The sequence below is a fragment of the Phyllostomus hastatus genome, unplaced genomic scaffold (assembly GCF_019186645.2).
Source record: "Phyllostomus hastatus isolate PE091 unplaced genomic scaffold, TTU_PhHast_1.1 phas_scaffold_78, whole genome shotgun sequence".
Classification (NCBI taxonomy): Eukaryota; Metazoa; Chordata; class Mammalia; order Chiroptera; family Phyllostomidae; genus Phyllostomus; species Phyllostomus hastatus.
The window spans coordinates 61,288,571-61,303,748 of NW_025334041.1; the positions used below are offsets into that span (position 1 = coordinate 61,288,571).

Genomic DNA, 15,178 nt, shown 5'->3' on the forward strand with positions numbered 1-15,178 from the left:
GGGTGCCTACTACTAATTTTCTGGTCTCCCATCAGCTGGTATTAACTACATATACCTTGTGGGTCATGTATTGTTTGGGTCCACTCTGGTAGATACAAGAAGGTGACAAACCAACTCCTGGAACAGAGGGAATCACAGTGCCTTAGCTGGTATCCAGTGAAAACATCTGAGTACACCACACCTGAACACTTAAGAATAAGAAAGCAGAGCTGCTCTTCACTTGTTTGCAAAGCAAAGTCATTGGAAAAGTAGTGAACAAATGATGATCACAAGTCAAATGCATTAATCACCTAAACCTTCAACATAGGGAGCAAAGTTTATTTTTTTTCTGATATGAAGCTCTGAAATAAGTGTAGCAATAAATCCCAAAGATTTACTACAAATAGTACAATTCATATTTGCTTTTCTCTTTCCAGTAATTAGCCAGTATCTGCAGTCTTCACAGGAAACCCCAGTAATTTCTGTAATAATTTGGAGGATGAATGCCTATGATAATTAGTCCTAGATCTAAGCACTTAAAGCAAATGAACTTTTTTTTCAAATTTTAGGACATATAGACTGCTATAGAATTTTCATTTAAAAATGTCATATATATATTTTTAGTGCATGTGTGCAAGAGTACATGTTTCTATTTATGTATGTATATGCTATAAGACAATCCACACTTCATAAATATAATTAAATACATTAAAAAGACAGGCATCATATCTATTTTATTCATTATTTGATTCTCAGTATTTTGCAGGGTAAATGGCACATATTAGATGCTCAATATATATTGAATTAATGAATGAAACCTACTCTGAGTTTCCAAGAGCTTGGCCCTAAAATCCCTTTTTCTTAACAACCTTCAATTTCCTGAGTCATTTGCATTAGCTGCAATGAATCTTAGAAGAGACATGTGGCCACAACTGGGAGACTGATTGTGTCATGAAGACATGTCAGAAGTCACTCTTTGCACTCTTCCCTCTAGGCTATTTACACTTTTATTTTATTTCTTCCAAGGAAAGGAACTGGGGAAAATCATCCAATTTAGTGTATTATTAATAATTCCCATCAGCATATAAACATATCTACCACAATGTCTGCTCTTTAAAAGAGAAAACAGTATCTTGAATCCAGAGTTTTCTAACCAGCTGCAATCTCATTTTGCTGATACATTTCCAAGTTCAAAAAATATCAAAAACAAAACAAATATGCAAAAACTTGTCTGTTTTTATCTCCATTTTTCTTCATGTTCTGTCTGTAATATATTTCAATCACATATCTGTTCTCTATAGTCCATCCAAACTGCTCTTGGCATCAGTGAAACCCTGTTGCCACACCATAATATGTCATGATCTTGTTTTCCTCCTTGTGCTCAGGACAGTGTGACTTAAACTCCTTTACTGCTGTCTTCCTCCCTAATGGTTCCCAATTTGGTGAGAAGTTACATTTGATGTCCTAGTTAATTGTAAGCAGTTCCATGACTGTACATTTTTTTTAAAAACTGATAATTTCCAAATTTAAAATTCCACACCTAAGTCCTTTGTTAACTCTCCAGGGCCACATATCCACTACTTACTTGAAATGTCTACACTGATGTCTCATTTGCCTCTCACATTTTATATATACAAAAGAGATCTCTCATTTCCTCACTCCCCAACATGATCCTCTATCTTCTCCCATAGCAATTAACTGTACTACCTTGCAAGCAAGTTCTCCAGCCAAAGCCCCCAAATTATGCATGACCTCTCTTGTCCCCACCATTTCTCTACATCCTACTCACTAGCACATCCTTTTGAAAGTACCTTCATGATATATCCCAACTTTATCTGTGTCTTATGAGTCATATTTCTACCACACACATCCAAGGCACCATTATTCTTTGCTTTGATAATAGGTAAAGGACGATGTCCTCCACCCAAGTTGTAAGTGACACCTTCTTGTTTCTGCTCCTTTATAATTCATTTTCCACAATAAAGACATTTTGTAAAGACAACATGATTTTTAAATTCATGACGCATTTCTTACCTTTGAAAACTCACTGTAACATGTAGAAATTATGCCCAATTCTGTTGTAGATGTGACAAATTCACTGACCTGTGATCTGACTTTTTTATTTTCTCTCTCTCTTTTTTTCATGTCCTACAATGTTTCCCTCCATGGACAATCTGAACTCTGCATGGTCTTCTTGCTGCCCTTAAACATACCAACATTATTATTTTTTAAGTCTTTGGGCCTTTGTAGTGACTCTTCCCTTTCCCTGGGAAAAACCTTTGTCCAAATATTCCAGTGACTTATTCATTTTTTTCATTCAAGATCTCTTTTGTCACCTAGTCCAAGGGTCAGCCACACAAATGAAGCTGATATACCCCACCAAGAAAACAAATATGCACATATACCTTATATCATGTTCTTCTTTTTAAGGCACATTTCAATATCTGACATCATATTCTTATTTTTTGTTCATGTGTATTCCTCAACTGAAGCATTAGAGCTTGTCACATGGTAAGTATTCAATAAATATTTGTTAAATGAATGGTTGGAATAAGGAAAGAGAGTGTAAGTTCCATCCAGGTACCTATACAAATATACAATTTTAAAAAATTGAAAGTATTTTGAGGCTCAATAGATACCCAATATTGAGGCTTCTTTCTTAGCACGGGTCTAAATTTTGTGTTATTTTAAACAAGAAATCTATCTAACTTCCAGTAGTTGTCTTTAGATTGCTTTTAGACAACTACTCTCAGGCCAAATCTAGCAGCATAATTCCCCAGAATCAGCAAATCTGTGTAAAATTTCACTGCCTTGCACATGTATGGAAACTCCTATTTGGGAAAATCAGCTGCAGCTTCTGGCATCACCATGACCTTTACAAATTTTTTTTTCTTTGCCATACATTAAAGGATTTTAGAGAGTGAAGAAGCATAAAATAGAATTCCATAGTAATTTGGTCATTTAAGGAAGGCTGAAGGTCTAGGAACACTTTGAGAACTGGTGCCAAATTCTTGAATTCCTCTTCTTTTTTTCTATATATTGATTTAATTGGGTAAAAGTACCAAAGAAAACTAATTTGTTACTAAAAGTAATTTTAATATGAATTTGGTTCTTTGTTGGAAACTCTATACAGTTCAACATGGTATGTAGGTGGTGAGAATCTTTTTTTAAAATACATTTGATTGATTATGCTATTGCAATTGTCCCATTTTTTTCTCCTCTTTCTTCCTTTCTACCTTGTAGCCCCCTCCCACCATTATTCTCCCACCTTAGTTCATGTCCATGGGTCATACATATAAGTTCTTTGGCTTCTTCATTTCCATACTATTTTTAATCTCCCCCTGTCTATTTTGTACCTACCATTTATGCTTCTTATTGCTTGTACCTTAAGGTGGTGAGAATCTTGATACTAAATTGTTGCAGCTTAGTGAATGATGCTGGCTCATCCTCTGAGCCAGACACAGCTCTATCACTAGTCCTGGTTCATTTGCTTTTTAAAAATGAAACTCTAGAAACTCTAGAATAAAAAAAAACTCTAGAACTTGGAAATTGTACAAGAATTATTTATATCAAATTATAATTGAACAACTAGAGGAGGGTCTCATCAACCAAAATTAGAATTCAAAAGCTATTTAAAATGAGCAGTCTTAGTGCTGACAAACATACAATATAATATACGGAAAATGTATTGCAGAATTGTACACCTGAAACCTACATGATTTTATTAACCAAGGTCACCGCAAATATTAAATGAAAATAAATAAGTAAATACTTAAAAATAAAAAAAAATAAAGCAAAATCAACAGTCTTAGAGTATTTGTGCCTGGCACTAAGCTGTCCCAATGAATACCCTGGAAATATCATCTGGGCCATGTGTCTTATATGTTTCTACAATAAAACATTAATATTTAATACTAGCCTCCTCCTCAAGTTCTTCTAAATGTATTGACATGTTCTTTCCTAGCTAAATAGAGAGATGGCACAACTTTCACTATCCTTAATTACTTCAATGACACTAGAAAATTAAAAGGTGAGAGAGATTATGATAAACAAAGAATATCTTTAAATTTAGAAATAAGAAATAGACAAGTGAAAACCTGAAGAGTATTAATAAATTATTTGAAAAATTACTTATTAGAAGAGAGATATGTAATTAATTATGTAAATATAAAAAGGACAAGTGTAGCCAGCAGGTTAATAATGAATATTTCAGAAACTAGTGCTTAAAATGTTTCTTAATTTGTTCATTTATAGATTTCTGAAAGTAAATGTGTTAATGGGATAAAATAATTTCAGTACATAATACAAAGATGAATCAAAATGAATTGTGAACAAAAAAATGAAAGCAGATGATGTATATAAATATGTTTTAAACAGTACACTCTCTTTTTCTAATCCATACACACTGATATAAAATGTTCTCTTTGTTACTTTAGATTTTGTAGGTTGAAGTTTAATTGACCCTTAGGCAAGGAAAGCTAAACTCTAATGGCTTACATTTATGTATGTATGCATGTATGTAAGTATGCATATTTACCTATAAAACCTAGGCTTCTTACCCGAGAATACTTTGTAGCCAAGGATAAGGTCAGACTTTGTATATAACAAACAAACTAACTTAAAAACCTAACTTTTTAACATTTAAGAGAAAAAAGGTTCTGAGAAATCCATTCGGGTTTGAAATCTATCAAATACTAGTATACTTTACTGAAAATTGGACTTATATTCATATTGCATAGACATTAAGTCAAAATATTAATATCAGTAATTATCCATGGCTTTGAGCTTTAGATGGGCACCCTGATTTGCTTCCATTTTACTGTTTGGGAGATTTTAAAAAATAAGTCAAATGAAGATCACAGAATTATAGCGCTGAACTGGAGTTTAGGAATCACTGAGTACCACGCCCAGCATGCCCTACTTTATGGATAAGAACTCTGAGAGTCCTTGATAACCGAAGTTGTTAGTTCCAAGTGAGTCAGACTGTGAACCTGTGCAGATGTTAGGGATTCCAAAGCCCAGGCCTATTTTTGCCCTCAGTGAGAGAGGCTAAAACAAATGTTTTCTTTGAAAACATTATTAAAATAAAACATAGGATTCTGTTAGAGGTACCACCATACTGAATCCATAGTCAAAACAGACTAGGAAGTTTGTGTCTTTAGCCATATGGGGGGGGGGGTCTTGTTCCTTGTATGCCAAAAGAAGTCCCAGTTCTGTGTGCTTAAATGCCTTTTGTCTTACTTTTTCATCTTCATTGATATTTCATGGTTTCAAAAATATCACATTCTATAAATACAAAAAGAATTACAGGTTCGATACTAGTGATTTGAAAACATTCCTATAGCTATTTTGGAATGAAGGGGAAAACAATTCTACATTATATTTTTAGAATAATATTCTCTGAGAAGTAGGCATTGTAGTCCTAGAAAGGTCAATGTCAACAAACACTCATTACTGAACTGCTTCAGAGTTCAACTAAGTATTTTTCTGATGGTCTTTGGTAAAATTATGTTAATTTACTCCATGTAAAAGATTGAACTAGCAGATTTTGGTGGAGGTGGTCTGGCCAAGTCAATTGTAAATATAAGGAAATGTGAAGTGTAACAAATCTTGTGGGTTACAAAGCTCTCTGTCTAGCTCCTACTTCTTTCCTCCTTTCTAAGAGAACACTGATTTGACTCAGGTCTTTCTCTTTTAGCTACAAGCTCCATTAAGTCAGGCACAGAAATCCCATTTCAATTGCACATGTTTAGTTTTGGAACTTGCATGTGACATAACTCAGAATGAATTCTGAGAAAAGACTTCTTCTCACAAAAAAAGATAGTAAGAAATTATTAGCTTCCATTGGACACTGTCATGTTTGAATGTCCTGTCCAGGTGGATGCAGACATGAGGGCAGCCAGTTGGAGAATTAGTAGAGCTATAAGACCAGGAGGAGGGAAGGCAAGCACAGAAAAAATACTGGTTCTTAGTGACATTACTGAGCCTCTGATTTAACCAGCCCTTTCTCTGTGATGCTAGAGTCTTCTTGTTATACAAGATAATACCATTTTCCTCACTGTTTAAGTCAATAATCGACAGTTTTCTGTTGCTTTCTGGAAAAGGAAGCCTAATGAATGTACAAAGAATATGGAAGTAACCTTTTCTCTGAAAATTTTAAAAATGTGGTGATCCCTATCAAGGACTTATACTTCAGCAATATACTTCCATCACTAAAGATGCTGCTAAGACTATGTGGTTGGCTAGATGACTGTCCTCAGTGATGAAATATTCAAAATCTAATCAGTTTTCAGTTCAAGGGAATAACCACTAATAAAAAATGCTTTTGGATCATTTCATGAGGCAGAGTATTTTATTCCATATGGCATCCTGCACTTCCATATGGCTTCAGGAATTAGAGAGGTAGAGTTGTCAAAATAGTCAATCAGTTGCAGCCCTTAAAGTTGATAATGTTATGTGTTTGGAGCATACACCATCTCTTAAATATAAGGAAAAGTCAAAGGAGAAAATGCCAGCCAAAGGAAAATTATGATGAGTTTGTATTCAGTGAGAAAGAAAAGAAAGACAAGAGACCTACACTGCTGTAATTAATCTAAATCATGTGAATGATATTGACTCTATGTGGCAAAAACCTAGTCAGTGGTAAAAGCAATATGTAATAAGATTTATTCAAATAAGAATGGGGTAGAAAATTCTGATTATTTTACATTACAATTGGCTTAATTTTAGATTTGAATCATGTATAAAACAGTTACCTTCAAGAAAAAAAAGGCTTATAATAGCAAACTTAAACACCTTCAAAATATTTAATTTTTTAAAAAATTCTTCTCTGTACCATCCACATACCCAACCTCCCTTCAAATATTTTTCTTAAATCCTTCTGGCGTTGGCTTCCTGTATGCTATTTAAGTTGTGACTGGTTTGGGAATTCTACAAATTAAGTTTTCCACATAATTGGCTTAAATAGAATAACTGGCCACATGGAATACATGGCACCATAGACATGTTGCATTACTATGTCCTATAATCTGGGACTCATGCCTCTCAAAGTGAGTGACAGAGGCTGCACAAGAGGGTGGGCAAACCTTTCTGGCAACAGGATTTTGGTGCAAGGTGTATAAAAAGAAAGTGAAAGAAAGGAAGGTTGAGCTGGAGCTGTATTTCAGTGAATATCTCCAAAAGGACTGAAAGCAAAAGATATAAGTTTCTAATTCTATATAGAAAAGAGAGTTAACTATCGGAGAAACAAGGTCGGTTTCCCAGGGAAAAAATAGAATTAAATACATCAGTCAAAAAAAAATGGTTTGTTTATACTATGGTGTTGGAAGAGAGCTCTGTAGATACTCTGGAATGACAGAAAGAGAAACCCCTGGGCCCTAATACAAATTAAGCCTGAAACATTGTTGGAGGCGAAAAGCACACAACTGAAGCTATCTTACTTTGGGGCATGTCATGAGTAGGAAGTGTTCTTTGGAAAAGACAATAATGCTGGACAAAAGAGAAGGAAGGAGAAAAAGGGAACACCAAATGTGAAATAGATTGACTCCATTAAAGAAGCTATAGATGTGAGGCTACAGGAACTGAGCAGAGCTGTGGAAAAGAGGGAATGTGGACATCACTCATTTGTAGGGTCATCAGGAATTGGAGCCAACTCAACAGCACATGATACACACACTTTGAGATGTAAAGATAACCCTGGATTAGCCAGGTGGGCCAGCTATCATCTCATGGATCCTTAAAAGTAAGGACACTTTCCTGGCTGTAGTCTGAGAGGGGAGAGAGAGAGAAAGAAAGAGAGAAAAACACAAAAAGAACTTAAGGGTCACAAGGCATAAAAAGATCATTTTCTGAAAAGCACTTAATTGTAAATTAATCACTCTCAGATAAGAATGCAAAAAACACCCAGTATACATTAGGTGAGTACAATGTAATGTGTATATGTGTCTGTATAGTTATATAAGAAAGTTATAAATTAATAAATTCAAAATATATTGCACTTTGTCAAAAGAATTACTTTCAAGATATTGTAGTGAAATTGGAATAACATGAACATTAGCCTATTTCCTCCAATTCTGACAATATCCAGTACTTCTCAGTCATCAGAAGCCCAGAAGTGACCTCCTCTGAGGTTTAACTTAAATATAAATTAGCAAGACATTGCCTTTTGAACAACACAATGAAACTACCAAAGTTTGAACTGCTGTAGGTAGAAACCTATTGAAAAACAAACAACAAACTGTGAAATGATATTGAGTCTAATGAATGAGCCCTACAACATCAGGTTTGATAATACTTTCTTACACAACTTTTAGCTAAATTTTTTGATGTGCACAAATCACATTCCAACATGAAAGTGGTCTGTGAAAAACTCATACCATGATTATGTGAGCGTCTTGAGAACAGGGCACTGCTTCCCTGCATCCAGCAAGTGCCTGGTGCCTATCAGGCACTGAGACACAAGGGCAGGCATGGACTGAAGGCATCACAGGGATTCAGCCCCACTGTTTATCTGTTCAAATCCTTTCCTCTCTGTGCAGACTTTCCTGATATCCCCAAATCCTGCTGGTGCTCCAGCTCTGTATAATTTAATGTTTAATTATGTTCTTCAAGTTTCTTACTCTCTTATCTCTCAGAATAGTTATAAGCTTTTTGATCACAGAACCCACACTTTTTCTCTTAGTCAGTTGTTTTCAGTGTCTCAGCTACTACTGCTCAGGATATTGATTGACTTATGGGAAGAAGAGGGGATTTCTAAAGTATTAGGAAAGCCTTGCCTCAGTTTATACTGACTCCTTGCTTGATCGAATTTGGGAACAATTATATCATTCTGACTTTCCTCAGAGGCAAACTCTAATAGAATAGAATTGGCTAGAATTTGGAAACAGAAAAATCTGTGTTTGAAGCTTGACTCTAGTATTTATTAGCTTCTAACATTTGGCAAATAATGTTTCTTCATTAACAAAATTAAAATAATACAAGTTTCTTGCATGTTTTGGGGAGTATTACATGAGGTAACACATTGGATAGAACCTAGCATGAAGGGAGGCATAGTCTCCTTTCCAATGATTCCTTTTTTGTGCTGGTCACTGGTAAAATTTACTTTCTACAGTTCTAGTTTCTCCCTGGAAAAAAATTCTGTTTCCCTTGACATTGCTATTTTGACACTATCCATGAAGAGTTCTTATGAATACAATCAGAGAATTCAAATGCCCAGAGGGAATGATTTCTGTGGGTAGCTATTCCAAGGAATTCTACTTATTGTATTGATGTACAATGCAATTTATGTAATATAATAATTACAGAAATTTATATAATTTCAATATAAATGTATGTCTATGTATTTAAGAACTATTCTATTAGTTTCTTATTGTTGCCTAACAAAATACCACAAACATAAAATTATATACAACACAGAGTTATTATCTTACACTTCTGTTTAAATGGGCCGCACATGGCTAAAATCAAGATGTTTGTAGGAGTGGCTCCTTTCTGGAGGATGTAAGGAAGAAATATTCCTTGATTTTTCCAAATTCTAAAGATCATCTGCATTCCTTGGCTCATAGCCAGTTCCTACATCTTCAAAGCTGGAAAAGGTGGCTTGAGTTCTTTTCATGCTGCTCTCTCTTTCTCTCTCTGATTACCTACAGCCAATAAAGTTTCTCTACTTTTAAAAATCCATGAGATTATAGCTGTCCCACCTGGCTATTCCAGGGTTATCTTTATATCTCAAAGTGTGTGTATCATGTGCTGCTGAGTTGGCTCCAATTCCTGATGACCCTACAAATGAGTGATGTCCACGTTCCCTTTTCTCTACAGCTCTGCTCAGTTCCTGTAGACTCACACCTATGGCTTCTTTAATGGAGTCAATCCATTTCACATTTGGTATTCTCTTTTTCTCCTCCCTTCTCTTTTGTCCAGCATTATTGTCTCTCCCAAAGAACACTGCCTAAAGTAAGATAGCTTCAGTTGTGTCCTTTTTGCTTCCAACAATGTTTCATACTTAATTTGCTCTAGGACTTAGTTTTTCATCTTTCTGGCAGTCCAGGCTATATACAGAGCTCTCCTCCAACGCCATATTTCAAATGAGCCTGTCTTTTCCTTTATCAGACTTCTTCTCTGCCCAACTTTCACATCTGTACATACTAACTGGGAATAGGAAGGTGTGGATGACCTAAGCCTTGGTCTCTAATGACACATCTTTGCTCTTGGTACTCTTTCCTAGTTCCTCAATTGCTGCCCTTTGGAACCTTAGGCTTCTCTTGATTTCTTGGCTGCAGTTTCTGTGTGAATTGATGACTAAACCAAAGTAAGCAAAATCTTCAACAATTTCAATGTCTTTGTTGTCAATGTTAAAGTTGTGTATTTCTTCTGCAGTCATAATTTTTGTCTTCTTAGTGTTGAATTGGTACACAGAACATACATGAAAAACTGTGCTAGACTCAGAGGAGTGAAAATTGATAGAAGAAATGTGAATAACTTAAGATATGCAGATGATATCATCTTACTAGCAGGAAGTAGCAATGATTTGAAGTAACTTCTCATGAAAGTGAAAGAAGAAAGTGCCAAAACAAGGCTGCATTTGAGTTCATGACTAAATCTCAAAATTCTTAATCCAATCTACAAAGTTCCTTTTGTCATATAAGATAACATACTCATAGGTTTCCATGGTTAGGGCATGAACAAATCTTTTGGATTCTGGCCTACCACAAGTATGAAGGATACATTGCAGAATGCATGTACATACTGATAATTCCTATGCCACCTTTGTCTATAAAATTAACCAATTTCACCTGAAAACGTCTGATACTTTGAATTTTTTACTCAGACTAATATACCTGTTCTCCAGCTTTATTTAGTTTTCATTGCACATGTAGCTTCCTGAGGGTAGCTAAACAATAACAATGACAGCAGTACCAACAACAAAAACAACAACAAAATTCTCTCTTCTATTTCTGGCTGAATCACAATCTTCTCTGTGAGACCTAGTTTTTCCTCTGCTTGGGCAAACAAGAGTCTCATCCATTTTCACTTTTTGAAAGCTTCAGGTTGTACAGAACCGGTGTGCACCTAGCCTACTCCCTATACTTCTTACCCAGGACACTCATATCCCTAAATCCTCTCTGACATCTCCAGGGCAGAAGTCCAAGGAGAATGTAATTCTCTGTTTAGGAAGTTGCCATTCTATGTATCAGTATAGGTTTATTCTTGCACTGACACCTCCCCTGTCCCTAGCATATCTTTATCCTTCTTGCTGGTCACTGTACTCTAATGTTCTGACAGAAGACCATCTGCTTCACAACTCTCAATACATCTATGTCTCCAGTGCTTTCATGTACCTTGCACTTTGCAAAACTCTCTTAGTCTTCTTAGTGGTACAGGAATAGACTTTTCACCTAGTTTGGTCCAATTGTATAGAATCTTGGATTTGAACAGGAGTGATAGGAAAGAGATGATTTCATTTCTGGTTTGTGTTCTGATAACAAGGATGGTAGGAGATTGGTGCTATGAGTGCCTGTCACATGCAACCTGGGTTGAAGCCAACATAGAGTCAGAGTACAGATGAAGAGAAACTAGACCCTATTGACTCTGAATGACATTAAAATTTCAACCATCTCTCTGAAGTTAAATATCCAAGAACATTTCAGTGCTGATACAATATTTTAAAAGCTTAGCTTTAGCTGGATTACTTCTTACATTTTCTCTCTTGAAAATGTAAGTATGCCTTTTCTCACTGGGCATCATGTTTCCCTAAATAATATGACTCTTGATTACTATCTGGTATAATATAGTTTCCACAGCCATTGTAACATTTATTTTAAAAATAACAGCACTGGTGAAACTGAAAAGTAGTGGGTAATAGATTACTTTCCCCTAAAAACGTGCTGATGAAGCCTACAAGAATTTTTTTCCTACATAAGAACTGTGTCTGATTTTAAATATTTAAATATTATAAATATTCATGTCACATATAGTGATTTTGCTCCAAGAATAAGTGAAATATTTTTTAATATTGTCTAAGAAGACATTTTTATAATAAACCAAGTGTTTGATAGTTAAATTTAAGCTTATATTTATCTGAGATATGATTACATCATGTCTCTTTTTAAAATAACTTTTTTAATAATGCTAAAAATATAACTCAATATGGTTAAAATAAATAAAATCATACTGATGAAACAATCATACTGATGAAACAATCAGTATGTCACTTTTTCCCAACATTTTTTTTTCAGAAATGAAGTATATGGTATTAAAGGACATATTGTGTTTTTTTAATTTGTCTAAAATTTATATGCACAACTTAAACTAATTTTTACTTCAAATTGTTCAGATATAAGCTCTGACATTTTTATTCAGGTGAAATTTATATAACATGAAATTAATTATTTTGAAATGTGCATCCCAAAAGAAAACCCTGTACCTCTTAAGCAGTCATTTCAAATTCCTCTCTAATCCCAGGCCTTGAAAAACACCAGTATGCTTTCTGTTTCTATGGATTTACTTATTCTGGATATTCCATAAAAATAGAATCAAACACATATGATTTGTGTCTGGATCCTTTTATTTACTATTTTTGATATGTATCCATCTTATAGCATATATCAGCATATCAACTAGATTTTGGCTCAATAACATTTCATTGAACCATGATTTTTTTATTTGTGTACTCACTGATGAACATTTAGGTTGTTTCAACATTTTGGCTATGGTGAATAATGCTGTTCAGTTTTTTGTTTGGATACGTGTTTTCACATCTTTTGGGTATAGATCTAGGAATGGAATTACTGAGTAATCTGGCAATTCTTTAGTTTACATTTTGAGGAATCATGAAACTGTTTTCCACAATACCTGCACCATTTTACATTCCCATCAATAATGTACATGTATAGCAATTTCTCTACATTTTTGATGACATATTATATTTCATTAAAGTTATTTTTATAAGCCATTCTAATGGGTGTAAATAGGTATTTCATTGTAGCTTTGGTGTGCATTTTCCTAATGATTAATTATTTAACATTTTTAAATTATCTTGGCCATTTGTACATCTTTGGAGAAATGTCTATTGAAATCCTTCATCCATTATTAAATCAGCTTTTTGTTATGATTTATTAATGCTTTTAAAATATATTCTGGATTATAGTTCATTGCCAGAAATCAGTTTGTTATTCATTTTCCCTATCTGTAGATTGTCATTTCACTTTGCTGAAAATGTTGTATAATGCACAAAATAATTTTATTTTTATGAGGTCCAATTGTCTATTTTTCTTTTGTTATTAATGGTTTTGGCATAATATCTATGAATCTTGGCCATAATCACATTCATAAAGATTTACTCCTGGGGAGAGAGGTTCTTCCCTTCCATCTGGCCATCAGGTAAGCTTACGGGTACATTGGGAGCTATGGAGGAAGAAGCAGGCTGATATAATGTGCTTCCTTCTCAGGGTGGGATGCTGGCAGTACCATAAACTCTCTGTGTTCCACAGAGCCCCAGGTCTCATGCCCCATTGGCCCAATAAAGCCACAGGCTGGGATACAAGGCCAAGCAATGCTATGTCATATATTGGACATATGTGCTCCATGGTGGCCATGAATACCCACTTTCAAAGGGTGAGTCCTATCACAAACCTGTCTATCATGATGTTAACAAGCTAAAATTTGCTGGAAGACTTCAATCTGCCACCAGAAGTGAGCTGGATGCCACTGAGGGGCTCTGAGAGTACTGAGTTCTTACTGGATTGGTGAAGATTCCATGTATACATTCTCCTTTGAGGTTATTGTCATTTTATTCCATAAGGCTATCAGCAAGAATTCTGATACTCAGTGGATCAGTAAACCAGTCCACAAGCACAGGGAGATATGAGGACTAGTCTGTAGGTGGCAAGAGCCATGGTCTTGGAAAGGGCCACAATCCCACCACACTATCGGTGGTTCTCACCCTGCAGCTTGAAGAAGGCACAACACTCTCCAGTTCCATCATTACCATTCATATAGGTAATGAATGGTAATTACCAAAGTGACATTTGTACAATTCTTACCTAATAAACAATTTAGGACAGTCATGTCTGCTTAAAAGTATTATTTAATTTGTTAAAACTAGTTGTCTGCATGTTGTTTCATGAATACATTTTCAAATTTTGAAAGTTAAAGTGCAGTAATATTTGAAAACTACAAGTGAAAGTGTATCTCGTTTCTCATAAAATGTTTTTGTCTTTGCTTTATCTTATCAGGGAGTTTTCTATGTCAGTGTTTAAAATGCTGTTTGTTATAATAGATGTAAAATAGATATGAAAGAGGAATGCAGGACTAGCCATGTAGATTTTGTTCATACATGTGATGAAACCTACAGCTTTATTGGGATAATGCAATGCTCTGCTGGTTTACTCTAAAGGGGATGGTTTTTGGAGTTTGGCAAGGATGAACATTTTTAAATTGAATTTTGCTTGGAAATGCAAAAGATTCTAATCTTTCATGCTCTTATGCAGAAAAAGTTAACTAGGGGGTCCACCTTTTTAGCTTAACCCAATATAACTTCCACTTCTGAATGGAGAAAGGTTTAAAAGCATGGCACCATTTTAAGGAGAACTGAACAATCCTGATGCAAAAGGTTTCTCTTCAAATTAAACATCTCCACAGTACCACTGACCTTCACATAAAAGGGGGAACCTCCTGCAACATGACTCATGGGTTCCATAGAATACTGAATTTCATGCAAAGCATAAATGGCACTTACACAGGTATATATTGAAACTGTCATAAGTTGGACACAATGTAAATGAGTAGGGAATTAACTTTAAATGCCCTTGTTGTGTTAATTAGCAACCATTATGAATCCTCTAGCCACTTAGGGAAAAAATATGTTTGACTTATTAAAAAGTACTTCACTGCTTAGTCCGTTTAGTCTTACAAGTCCTCTTGGGTCAACCCACTATACCCATTATTTCCATAAGGCTACTGAGAAAAGTTGTATAGTTGGTTTCAATATAAGTTCATGGTTTCTAGTATAACTGTACGCATTGTCTACAGTTCTTCCTCTCATTCTTGTTCCAACTACCTTCAAAATCCTTAACATTACACAAACTTTCCAGGGCATTAACTGTGCCTACTTTAATGTTAAAGCATACCACTACATTCTGTTTGCCTCATGTCTTACAGTAGACTAGGTTCCTATTTTCTCAGGGAAAATTCAAGTGTGTAG

The 15,178-nt window shown here is 34.9% G+C and overlaps 1 pseudogene; it reads left to right on the forward strand.

Moving 5' to 3' along the window:
- Positions 1-13,978, forward strand: part of LOC123811250 — a 59,239-nt pseudogene extending 45,261 nt beyond the window's left edge.
- Positions 13,979-15,178: the final 1,200 nt, after the last annotated feature.